Consider the following 12,117-nt stretch of genomic DNA (forward strand, 5'->3'; position numbering starts at 1 on the left):
AACATTGCCAACATGTTACAAATGCTAATGAAACAAAACGTAGAAAATATGGCAACCTTAAAGACGCAAAATGACGAAATTAAATCTGACCTCATAGCAATCAAGGCATGTAATGACACTTTATGTAAACGTGTGGAACTTGTAGACGCCACCCTAACCAAACAGATGACAGAACTCAGTACGAAATTTTCCAAGCTTAATACGAGACAAGAAAAGACTACAAATGACGTAGCACTTTTACAGACACAAGTAAAAAACCTTAATGTCACGTGTGACGCTCTTACTGAACAAATTCAAACATATCCTTCAGTACATGACAACCTTGAAAAACGAATTACTGACATACAGAATAAATTTGGTGATGTTGAACAACAACTGACTGACAGATTACAATCTGATGCCACAGCTCATTTTCAAAATATTAATAAAGAATTTCATGATTGGGTAGAGACCAAAGACAAACATTTTGATAGATGCATACGTGAAAATTTACCAACAATTGTGCACGACTCCGTAGCGAAATACATCACTAATAACAAACAGCTGATCAGTGACGCAGTGCAATCCATCACTGCACCAATGACACAATTCACGGATCAACCACAGTCTGAATGTAACGAAAATATCAGTCAAAATGTACAGTTCAGAAACCAATATACATACGAGTATGACGCACACATACCGCACACAACAAACACACAAGAACAAAACACACCACGACAACAACACATACCACGTCGTGCAAACACAAACACAAGCTATTATCATGCTAAACCACAGCAACATTATCGTAATTACTCGCCATCTGAACATTACAGTAATTACAGTGGAACAAATCCATATCATTATGCAAAGGAAGAAGAAAGATTAATCAAACACAGGCAATTTCAGACTTTTATCCCAGAAAAACGAACCATTCATCCGGTGATTTTTCTTAAATCTTTTAGTAACGCATTTACACGCGCTTGGAGTGACCGGAAAAAGATTTCATATATTGTCGGTTACATCCAAGGCGATGCAGCTGTCTAGGCATACAGTCAAGCTGACGTATGTACCACGTACAGTGAGTTTGAGCGTACCTTTCTGAACAAATTCTGGTCGCAATCCGTCCAGGAGCGACTCAGAAGACAAATTTTAGAACCTGAAACTTTTAACAGTAAAAATGGTAACTTACGCAGATATTTTGAAAAACACTTGAACATGGGACGTTTTTTGGACGAACCAGTCGCAACACGTGATACTCTCCGTGCGTTGAAGGCCAAATTGCCTTTCTACATTAAAGAAAAACTCTTACATATTCCGGATGTCGATCCAGATTATTTTTTAACAGCTTTAGATTCGGTTGACATGTTACTAGAAGATCAGCGCTTCGCGCGGTAAAACAGCAGCCACAATGTTCATACTAGTGGTATGCAAAACATGCAGGCTTGCCAACTGGATTCTGGCGCGCCCACAGTTGGATACGCGGTACAGCAAAAACAGCAAACTCACTTGCCGTCTCAATACGGAAATCAAAATCAACACGCGTATTCCAATACAAACAACAGTAATAACACTTCATGCGGCAATCCATACAAAAGGCACCGCTGTAATAATAACAAAAACAACAACGGTAACAACGGATACAAATGTAACAACAAAAACACAAACAGAAATAGAAATAATAATAACTACGAGCCAAGACAGCATCAAGGCTGGACTCGTAGCGATCAATACTTTCATTCAAACACTGCTATACCACAGCAGCCACCAGGACAAAATTGGAGCATACCTTACGACCGACAGGTAAGTCATAATGCGCAACAGCAACAACAACTGCAAAAGTTTGGAGATCACAACAGGCAATATCCGAATGTGAATATAATAGAAGTGACACCTGATACACAACCTCAATCTCTGTCAGTACCTAATACAAATGCCAATCCAACAAACTAGAAACAGTCACTTCTATGCCCCAGGTCGTGGCTGAAGAATTCTTGGGGGGCGACTTCAATGCTAATCAGTTATTTGACACCACCATTGAACAACAAAATATTGATTTACCTAATAATTCTACACAAAAACTACCTGTTTTATTTATAAGATACAACCACAAGACAGTACACAATGTCGTTCAAACACAAATGAAATTGTTTTAGCCTCTACTACTGGTGTAGTAGGTGGGATTCCAACTACTGTTATCTTGGATACAGGTGCAGATGTGAGCGTTTTGTCTTTTAATTTCTATAAAAAGATGTGTGAATTGGAGCCTGTGCCTGAGTTTCCTGCCCAAAACTGTAAAATAACTGCTGCTCTAGGTAATAAGTCATGTAGGGTTAAGAAGCAAGTTTTTGTAAACATTAAAATAGGTAATGGAACCGTACAATGGCCATTCCTGGTTGTACAAAACCTTGTGACAAATTGCATATTAGGATTAGATATTATGAGCGAGAAGGACTGCATTATAGACTTCTCCAAAGGTAAATGTATTTTAAATGATAAAGGCAGTGTAATTATTATTGGTTTAGACAGGAGAACTCTAAAGCATGACAAACACTGTACAGGGTACAAGGTTCAGTTAGTACTTGACAATGACATTCAAGACATGCAAACACACTCATCTGACACAGAGCTAATGGACTTGAAAACATTGCTTGATCATAAGATAAATGAAGCTACAGCTGTCAGTGTACATGAACGTATGAAACTACAGGAAGTGTTATCCAAATATTTACAAGTTTTTACCAAACGATTAGGTGTTATCAACACGTATGTCTACAAGATTGAAGTTAAGCCTCACAAGATCTTCTACCACAAGACATATAACGTACCGTTATCTCAACGACCTGCTGTGTGGCAAGAACTAAAACAAATGTTAGACTGGAAAATCACAGAACCGTTACCAAAGTTGTCAGACAAGGAAATCACACCTGAACTGAAAATAAGAGAAGTATTGACTACACTGACACATCACGCACAGATACGAAACAAACATCACACAAACATAATAAAAAGGAAACAAAAATTCAAGGCAGGAATGCTTGTACTACTTCGTACTCATCATAAATCTGTAGCACTCAAGCGACGCAATGCTAAGTGGCGTCTGCTATATGAAGGACCTTATATTATTGTTAACATACCACATCCTGGTCCGTATCTGTTACAACATCCTAGAACCAACAAAATTATTAGGCTATACAGACACCGAGATCTTAGAGTATTTCATGCTAAATAATGTCAAAGTCATATCCATGAAAACATTGCTAAGCAACTCGCAAAACTCTATTTGCTACAACATAGATAATAAGTAGTATAGAAATTTTCATTTCAGCTGTAGCAGTGACGCAGTTGAAGACAGAAGAACTTTTCTTTCAACGCCGCGACACTACCAAGAAGACTGAATATTAAAGTAAAATTTATGATGACGTAGCAGTGAATGATATATTAATTTTTCACGGACTGTAGGTACCACTGACTTGGTATGACACCTGAAGAACCGACAGACGTCGTCTGTGAAGGGACCTTTTACTTCGAGAAATAGATTAGGCGCACATCTCTCAGCAAGAAAAGCATCTACCAGTAGCCAAGGCCACACAGACACTATACACACACGCACAAAACGCGAGGAATCTAACAGCTTTCCGTCTCTTATTATTTTGAATATTTCTTGAGTAGTGAAAACGCCTGGTCTTGCCTACTGATGTAATGAATGTTGTGTCTAACCTATCTTAATTTCAGTTGACATCACAAAAAACATCGATAAAATCCCAGCAAAACCGTTAAAGAGAAAGTAAATATCTGCAATTCATGTAATCAAATGTGACATAATGTAATAATTTATAGCTATGCAATGATGATGTAAACATGTTCATGTGTAACTATATTATGTTTATGCTAAGAAAATATGTGACGTGTATATGTATGATTTGAATGATAACGAGTGCCAAAATGTGAAAAACTTTAAAAAAAAATTGCATAGTGAACCACTGTTCACGGACATTAACGTACATTACTAAGTCTGCAACTACGCAGAAACCTATGTGAAAGAAACTGTTAATGACATTCATCACGCATCGTAGCTTTGTAAACGCGATGAACGATTTCTTTGATAAGTAACTACGAACATTTAGGTGAGCTATATATAGCAAAAAACTGAAAATGTGAAGTGTGTAATTGGTGCATCGTCTAGTGACATTACTACAGTATCTAACTTCAAGATGTTAACTGGATTAAATGGTCACAACGTGCCTGTCCAGAAAACAACACGACGAGTAGAAGAATTTTGGTTGGAACTTCAGGGAATGGAATGTTCTCGAAATGTGACGGACACACTTACCTGGACTGTCCAAGGATCGACGCCAGCTATGTGCCGTCCGAGGTTCTGCAACCAAGCTTCCACGGAATATCGAAAACGAACTGCATATGGACCAATTACCCGACGGGTCACGTCTGATCTGTAATAAGCAATGCTTTTTGTCACAACGAATTGCGTCACAACGACTATAATGGAAATAGGTAATGGACATGCTTATGTATCAATTACGTTGTTATACAGCGATGTTACTGTGATCAAAAAACTTTACCACGACGACACTAACCTGTGAAAAATTATTGTGCAGCAGATGAATATAAACTGTAATAACGACACTATGTGTATAGGTCAACGCACCTGAAACAAAAAGACATTTTTCTTTGAAGCATTTCAATGCAATACTATGTAACTAAGAACATTCAACAATCTAAAGTTGTATTGTATTATAACAGATATTGTAATTTTAAAACTAAGTTACCTGTCATAGAATGTAGTCTTCATATGTAATCTTGGTGGAATATTTCCTTTATGCAACGACTAAGAAACGCGCGCACACGAACAATATGAACTGCAATACTGTGCCGCGTGATCTAAATTTACGATATAACGGCAGTGCCGGAGTCACATAGACGCTTCTGCGCATGCGCGCACTCTATTTTGCCAACATAAGAACTTTTACGGCGCACGCGCGTCATTCAAATTTTGTATATAATATACTGTATAATTTATGTCATGTAAATAGTTGTAGATAACTTAGATTTTCTTGTGCCTTTAGGTGAACTGCTCGCCTGCAGGTGTGTCCTTTCGCCTCACAATTCAGGGGGCAATATAAAGGCTCATTTGCATGCTGTGCGTGAGTTTCCTCGGAAACGCGAAATCTTAATTAAATAATTAATCTCTGACAAATAAATAAAGCCTATGGCACAGAACTGCAGCGCTATGTCGCTGATTAAACAAAATACAATTAGGACACTCTTATGTTTGATTAACAAGGCAGAGGTCTTCTACAATAACTGGTGCGGGAAGCACGTATATTTTATTAACTGGCACACCGCCATATTTGATGTTATATAAGAACACTGCGAGTTGCAATCTTACTAGGCACTCGATTCTGTAAAGAATTGATATTTATGAAAGTAAGTAGAATTATTTAACTGTAGGCTTATTCGTTGAATATATCTGATTTAACTAACTGTGTAAACTTTTTATGTTTAGTAGACAGTCACCTCTGTACGACGTATTGACATGGCTGGCAAATTATTCTAATATTGAGATTTAGATTTGAGTCCGCACCTACCGCAGCAGTCTTTGGAAACGATTTAAATACGAAGTCCGATTATTCGAGTCTTATTTCACGGTCAACTATGAATAACATTGCATTTACGAAAAAGCCATTGTCGAGCGTCTGATACCAAATAATTAAACGTCCACGCCCCAGATAAACAAATATTAATTACATCCAATCACTATCATACATATACAATAAATTAATATTTATATTTAATTTTATTTATTTTATAGTACCCTGCCCATAAAGTTCCGAACCCTCTCGATTGGGGAGAGATCCGAAGACGTTTCTGGCCAAGGAAGGGTTTGGCAAGCACGAAGATAAGCAGTAGAAACTCTCGCTGTATGCAGGCGGGCATTTTCTTGCTGCCATCATGGATTATCATTAAGGGAAACAAAACGGGGCGCATAACATTGGCATTGTACCACTGTACTGTAAGGGCTCCTGGTATGAAAAGGATTGGAACCCCAGACCATTATTCCTAGCTGTCCGGCCGTATGGCGGTCTACTGTCAGGTTGGGGTCCCACCACTGTTCCGGACATCTCCAGACACGTCTGCGCTGCTCATAGGGGCTTAATTCGAAGTGGGAGTCATCACTGGAGGCAACTGTATTCCAGGAAATGAGATTCCAGGACGAAGACGTATCTGGAAACGCCCCACACAGGAGTAGGATACCAATCTGTCTGTCACCCACCATAAAGCACATCTGGAAAGTTAGTTACTGGCTGATATGTCACAGTTTTTTCAATGTATCACTCGCCATTTTGGAAGAAAGTAGAGAATGCTGCATTGTACTTCACAATTTTGTTTGCAGTGGATACGGAGTAAAATATAAAGACATGTTTCAGTGTAATGGTTTTAAATATGGAGACTGTCTCGTTTAGAAAATAAAACCTCGAGTGCAGCGACACTATTCCCTTTTAATTTAACAGAAACATCCGGCAGCACTACTGTAGAACCCTAGCGGTAGTATTCTGCATCGAAGAAGAAAATTTTTAACACATTATCGTCACTTACCACAGAAAGATCTGCTGTAGAATGTATCACTTTCATACGTTTGTGGGGAAGATACTTTCGCACAGATTAGTCAAAATTTATCACAGACATTATCTATCATTTTCTTCTTCTTCAGCCATGACTTCCTATGATGCTCTTAGCAGGAAAGTTTCTCTGTCGAAGTTGCGCGTTTTGCGGGGTCCCGGTTGGCTAGCGCCCTCTTGTGATGTGGGGACTCGGTCGGGGCAGTGACAAAGGCTTGGCTGGCGGCAGTGGTAGAGGGAAGACAGAAGACCATGGAGCATTGCGAGTACTCAGTCGGCGCTTGGTGTACTGTGAGGACGCTCGGTGTTGACATTTCGGCGCCTGGGTGTGGTGGCGAGCGGAACCGGAGTGCGGTCAACACAGGCTCTGTTTAAAGAGTCGTGTCTGTCTGGAATCTTGAGAAGAAAGCTGGAATTTACCCTCGAATGCGTGTTGAGGGCGAACTCCCGGACTGACTTTAAATGGTGAGTCATTTTGTGGTGGAACTTTGGATGTCGTTGTCCCGTGTTGCCACTCTGATTTTCGCTAGTCATTGCCGGCCGCGGTGGCCGAGCGGTTCTAGGCGCTACAGTCTGGAACCGCGCGACCACTACGGTCACAGGTTCGAATCCTGCCTCGGGCATGGATGTGTGTGATGTCCTTAGGATAGTTAGGCTTAAGTAGTTCTAAGTTCTAGGGGACTAATGACCTCAGAAGATAAGTCCCATAGTGCTCAGAGCCATTTGAACCATTTGAACCATTCGCTAGTCATTACTTAAACCACTTGGACTTGGGTCCGGGATACTTGGTATTGCAAGTGCTCGTAAATGCGCTGTGCCCTGGTTCTGTTGCATTACAAGTGTGGCCGATATTCGACGATTCCTTTTTTAATTGTTGTTGTTGTGGTCTTCAGTCCTGAGACTGGTTTGATGCAGCTCTCCATGCTACTCTATCCTGTGCAAGCTTCTTTTTTAATTATTGTTGTTAATATGTTAAGTGGTCAATTTTATGAATCATAGTTTATTCAGCCACAAATCTAAATTGGAATTTCCAGCTTCCTTGTTGTTGGCAACTATAATAATTCTGCGCCGTCAAACGGTGCTTTGGTATGTAAGGTTGTGTGCGGATTGTCTGGTCATTAACTTCTTGAACTAGTTATGGTTTATAAACTTATCAAGTGAAATTCCACGTCATTGGCGATTTGTAATGAACTATTACTTTCAGAATGAGATTTTCAACCCGCAGCGGAGTGTGCGCTGATATGAAACTTCCTGACAGATTAAAACTGTGGGCCGGACCGAGACTCGAACTCGGGACCTTTGCAAATGTCACGGCACACAGTTTTCATCTGCCAGGAAGTTTCAACTATTGCTTTAATAGTAACTGCGGTTGCCACACTATAACGTTTAACATTTCTTCCTGTATTTGGCACTATCCATTGCTTGGCTGTTGGTTTTAATATTTTAGTGAACTGTGTATTAATACTGGGTTTGTGTGTTCTAGAAGCCGTTGGTGTCACCTGAGCTCTCGAGCACGGAATTCAGACGCGCGGCCGATGTGTACGCCAAACGTCGAGAATGTGCTAATTGCTGTGTACACCTTTCAGGCTATCACATCATATTGCCGAATGTTTTCCGTAATAGTTAATTCACGTATTTATGAGATCTTGCTATTTCAGTATTTTCCTGAACCTAATAGCTTATACAAGTTGCTATGTTTCATATTCAAAAGGCCTGATAATTGACTAGTGAGCTCAGATCTGTAATTATGTTAAGTTTATATTTCTGTAAAGTAATTTTTTGCTAAAGTTGGGGCCATAAGTCTGTTTTTCTTTAAATTTTTAAAATTATTCTCATTGGTTTTATAAAGTTGAACAATCGGCGTATATCATCGCAATTTGCAAATACCAATTAATCATTGTGTTGTTACCAGTACTCTGTTTTAATTAACGTGGTGAAAATAAATTTTTGTTTCCTCAACTGGGGCCAGCATTCCACTGCAAGCAGCCCAGGCGCCCTGCTCACCAACCCTGTATCTTACCACTTCTGTTAAAGAAAATTGTCAAACTTCCTGTTACATTACTTACATTTAACATTCCAAGCTTCACGCTTATTAAATTTGCTCCTTTCATATACGAAAGATCCTCACAGCACTGGCGTTCTTTGCAATTCCGCAACGGAGCTCTTAACTTGGAACACAGTCTGTATCTCCTCTATCATCTGTCGCGAAGAGAAAATTTTTAAAATACTGCACATGAATAATAGGCGGTGCGCAGAGAGCAAAAACAATAGAGCTGTTGACTTCACAATCTGTACCAAAATCGAGCAAGGAGGGCAAAATAATGACACCTGCGTATGGCAGCGAGCTGCTCCCTGCCCATCCAGCCTGGAGACCGTGCGAAGCGGGTAGCGGCGATCACCCACCGAACGAACTTGAGGAACAGTTTGCAGTTCCGTGAGCCTGTCTCGATGGAATAGATGGCCTTCAAGTCAAGCTGGACAGAACATGTCTTTGAATTTGCATCGATAAACAACCATTTTTTAAGGACATGTCTTAGACTCCCCTAAAAAAACTAGTTTTAGCACCAGAAAATAAGTCACTGGCGCTATAAAAAATCATAAGGTTAATCTTTCGCCAGTGCGCGGAGCTGCTCATCGAACAATGGAACTAAGGTTGAAATTCCGATGGATAGACAGTTGGTGTATTGACATGAAACTTTTCTGGGTACGGTACCGCGTCATATTATAAAAAAGGTATTACCGGTGAAACCAACGCTTGGACCACAATTACAGTGGCCTTCTTCTGGGTTTCCTGTTGAGTTTTTGCTGTCCTGACTCACTAATATTTTGTCACGACTACTCACTGAGCATGACATTACATCATACTAAGAAAAATAGTTGATGTAATAGGCCAAGTGAGTTGGAACGAATGGGACTTGTATTGTAAGAGTTACTGCGGTAGAGGGAGTGGGGATCTGCTGTTGTCTGTTGCTTCTTGCACTGTGTGCCATGATCGGTAGTCGTTGGCGAATGAGGCGTGGGCTCCAGTTTTCCTCCTGCTGGACGCAGGCCACCCGGCGACAATTACTCGCCGATAACCTTCGTATATCGTGTTGTTAGTGCGGCCTGTTTAGCTCTGATGGCACAGCCAGGATGGGACAAGCCTGAGTCCATCCTCTGCATTGGTGTTCTTAGGTTGTTTTAATATTTCGATTGCTTCTTTAATCTTTCATTTCACCATCCCTCGTTGCTTGGCAAGTACGCAGGGTTCGTTGAATTTTATTTCGTTGCGCCAGTCTTTCTGCTGTAAATTCCAGAATGAGATTTTCACTCTGCAGCGAAGTGTGGCTGATATGAAACTTCCTGGCAGATTAAAACTGTGCGCCCGACCGAGACTCGAACTCGGGACCTTTGCCTTTCGCGGGCAAGTGCTCTACCAACTGAGCTACCGAAGCACGACTCACGCCCGGTACTCACAGTTTTACTTCTGGCAGTATCTCGTCTCCCACCTTCCAAATGCTGTGAGTACCGGGCGTGAGTCGTGCTTCGGTAGCTCAGTTGGTAGAGCACTTGCCCGCGAAAGGCAAAGGTCCCGAGTTCGATTCTCGTTCGGGCACACAGTTTTAATCGGCTTGTAAATTACTTATTCACATCCGGTTTAGATCACAGACCACCTTCAAAGGGATATTTTTTATTTTTTTTATTTTTGAGCGGCAACATGACGTGGCAGTCATGCCTTTAGATATGAATGAACTACATTGTCGAATCAAAAACGTAACAAACGTTTCACAAAGATACTCCTACTTTAGGAATGGCTCAATCAACAACGGGTGAAATACTCAGCGTTGCCAACGTAAGAAAGAATTCCCACTGTGACCTAAACCGGTTGTGAATAAATAATTTACTAGACACGGCTGTGTGCATCATGTATTTTTCCAAATATATGGATACTGTTAATAGTTGCCTGAAAAAAACGTTCACTGCATATTTGTTGTGTGCTCAACTCGAATGTAGCGATCGAGCTCCCATATGCAGGTTGCTACTGCCCTCCCGGCTTCGCCACTGTATACTTCTCGACTCTCACATGATATATTATACACGCCTGCAGTGTGGATAGCATCTACGTTGTCCTTTCTGGTACCTAGCACATCTAGGATTTTGCGGCTGCTGCAGAAGCAGCCTTATCTGGGCGGTAACAATAGTCAATGTGTTTACCAATCCTGTGAGCGATATTCTTCACATAAGATAAACGCACTGCTGGCTGAAGTTTGTTGGTTTCCCGCCAATCTTGCTTTCTTTCGTTCATTGCGATCGCTGGATGGATCGATTTATGCCTATAACCATTGGTCAAGAACATTCAAAATGGTTCAAATGGCTCTAAGCACTATGGGACTTAACATCTAAGGTCATCGGTCCCCTAGACTTTGAACTACTTAAACCTAACTAACCTAAGGACGTCACACACATCCACGCCCGAGGCACAATTCGAACCTGCGACCGTTGCGGTCGCGCGGTTCCAGACTGTAGCACCTATAACCGCTCAGCCACTCCGGCTGGCTTTCGGGAACATAGTTGACACCGTTACGTTAGATTGCTCGGAGGTAAGGTAGGTATGTCAACAACGTGTGCTACCAGCGACAGTAATAGATTCCATTGTATAGTGTTTCCACATCAGTGTTGCCTCTATTTAAGTTCCAACCTACGTACTTAGTGTCAAAGTGTGCCATCCATTGTCTTATATACTTCCATTTCTATGAATGGAATTTCACCAGTACTACCAGCATTACCAGCGTCTTCAACAGTTTTTTTTTTTTTTCAAATATTTGTGAAATCTGTACAGCTCCTTCTCACCAGAGGGTTATACAGAGTGTTACATAAGGTACGGCCAAACTTTCAGGAAACATTCCTCACACACAAATAAAGAAAACATGTTTGGGGACATGTGTCCGGAAACGCTTAATTTCCATGTTAGAGCTCATTTTAGTTTCGTCAGAATGTACTGCACTTCCTCGATTCACCGCCAGTTGGCCCAATTGAAGGAAGGTAATGTTTTCTTCGGTGCATTTGAAAGCTCTTGTCTACACAACCCCGGTACCAAATGTAGAGACTCATCGTGCTCGTATTGTGGGCGGCTGTGATACAATACGCCATTCTGCAGGGCTGCATCAGCGCATCCATGCGACGGAGGGTGGATGCATGTATCCTCGCTAACGGGGGACATTTTGAACATTTCCTGTAACAAAGTGTTTGAAGTCACGCTGGTACGTTCTGTTGCTGTGTGTTTCCATTCCATGAATAATGTGATATGAAGAGAAGTAATAAAATGAGCTCTAACATGGAAAGTAAGCGTTCCCGGACACATGTCCACATAATCTATTTTCTTTCTTTGTGTGTGAGGAATGTTTCCTGAAAGTTTTGCCGTACCTTTTTATAACACCCTGTATAGTGTACATTCGTCCACGTATCTGAACCAGCAGATTGGGAGTAAATGAGTGGAACACAGTGCAGTTCCTTCAAA

General features: G+C 41.0%; 1 non-coding gene across 1 annotated transcript; it reads right to left on the minus strand.

Annotated features, from left to right (window-relative positions):
• Positions 1 to 9,979: 9,979 nt before the first annotated feature.
• Positions 9,980 to 10,054, minus strand: Trnas-cga. Its single transcript has one exon. It is a non-coding gene; the product is annotated as a tRNA-Ser (tRNA).
• Positions 10,055 to 12,117: the final 2,063 nt, after the last annotated feature.

The sequence above is a fragment of the Schistocerca piceifrons genome, chromosome 1 (assembly GCF_021461385.2).
Source record: "Schistocerca piceifrons isolate TAMUIC-IGC-003096 chromosome 1, iqSchPice1.1, whole genome shotgun sequence".
Lineage (NCBI taxonomy): Eukaryota > Metazoa > Arthropoda > Insecta > Orthoptera > Acrididae > Schistocerca > Schistocerca piceifrons.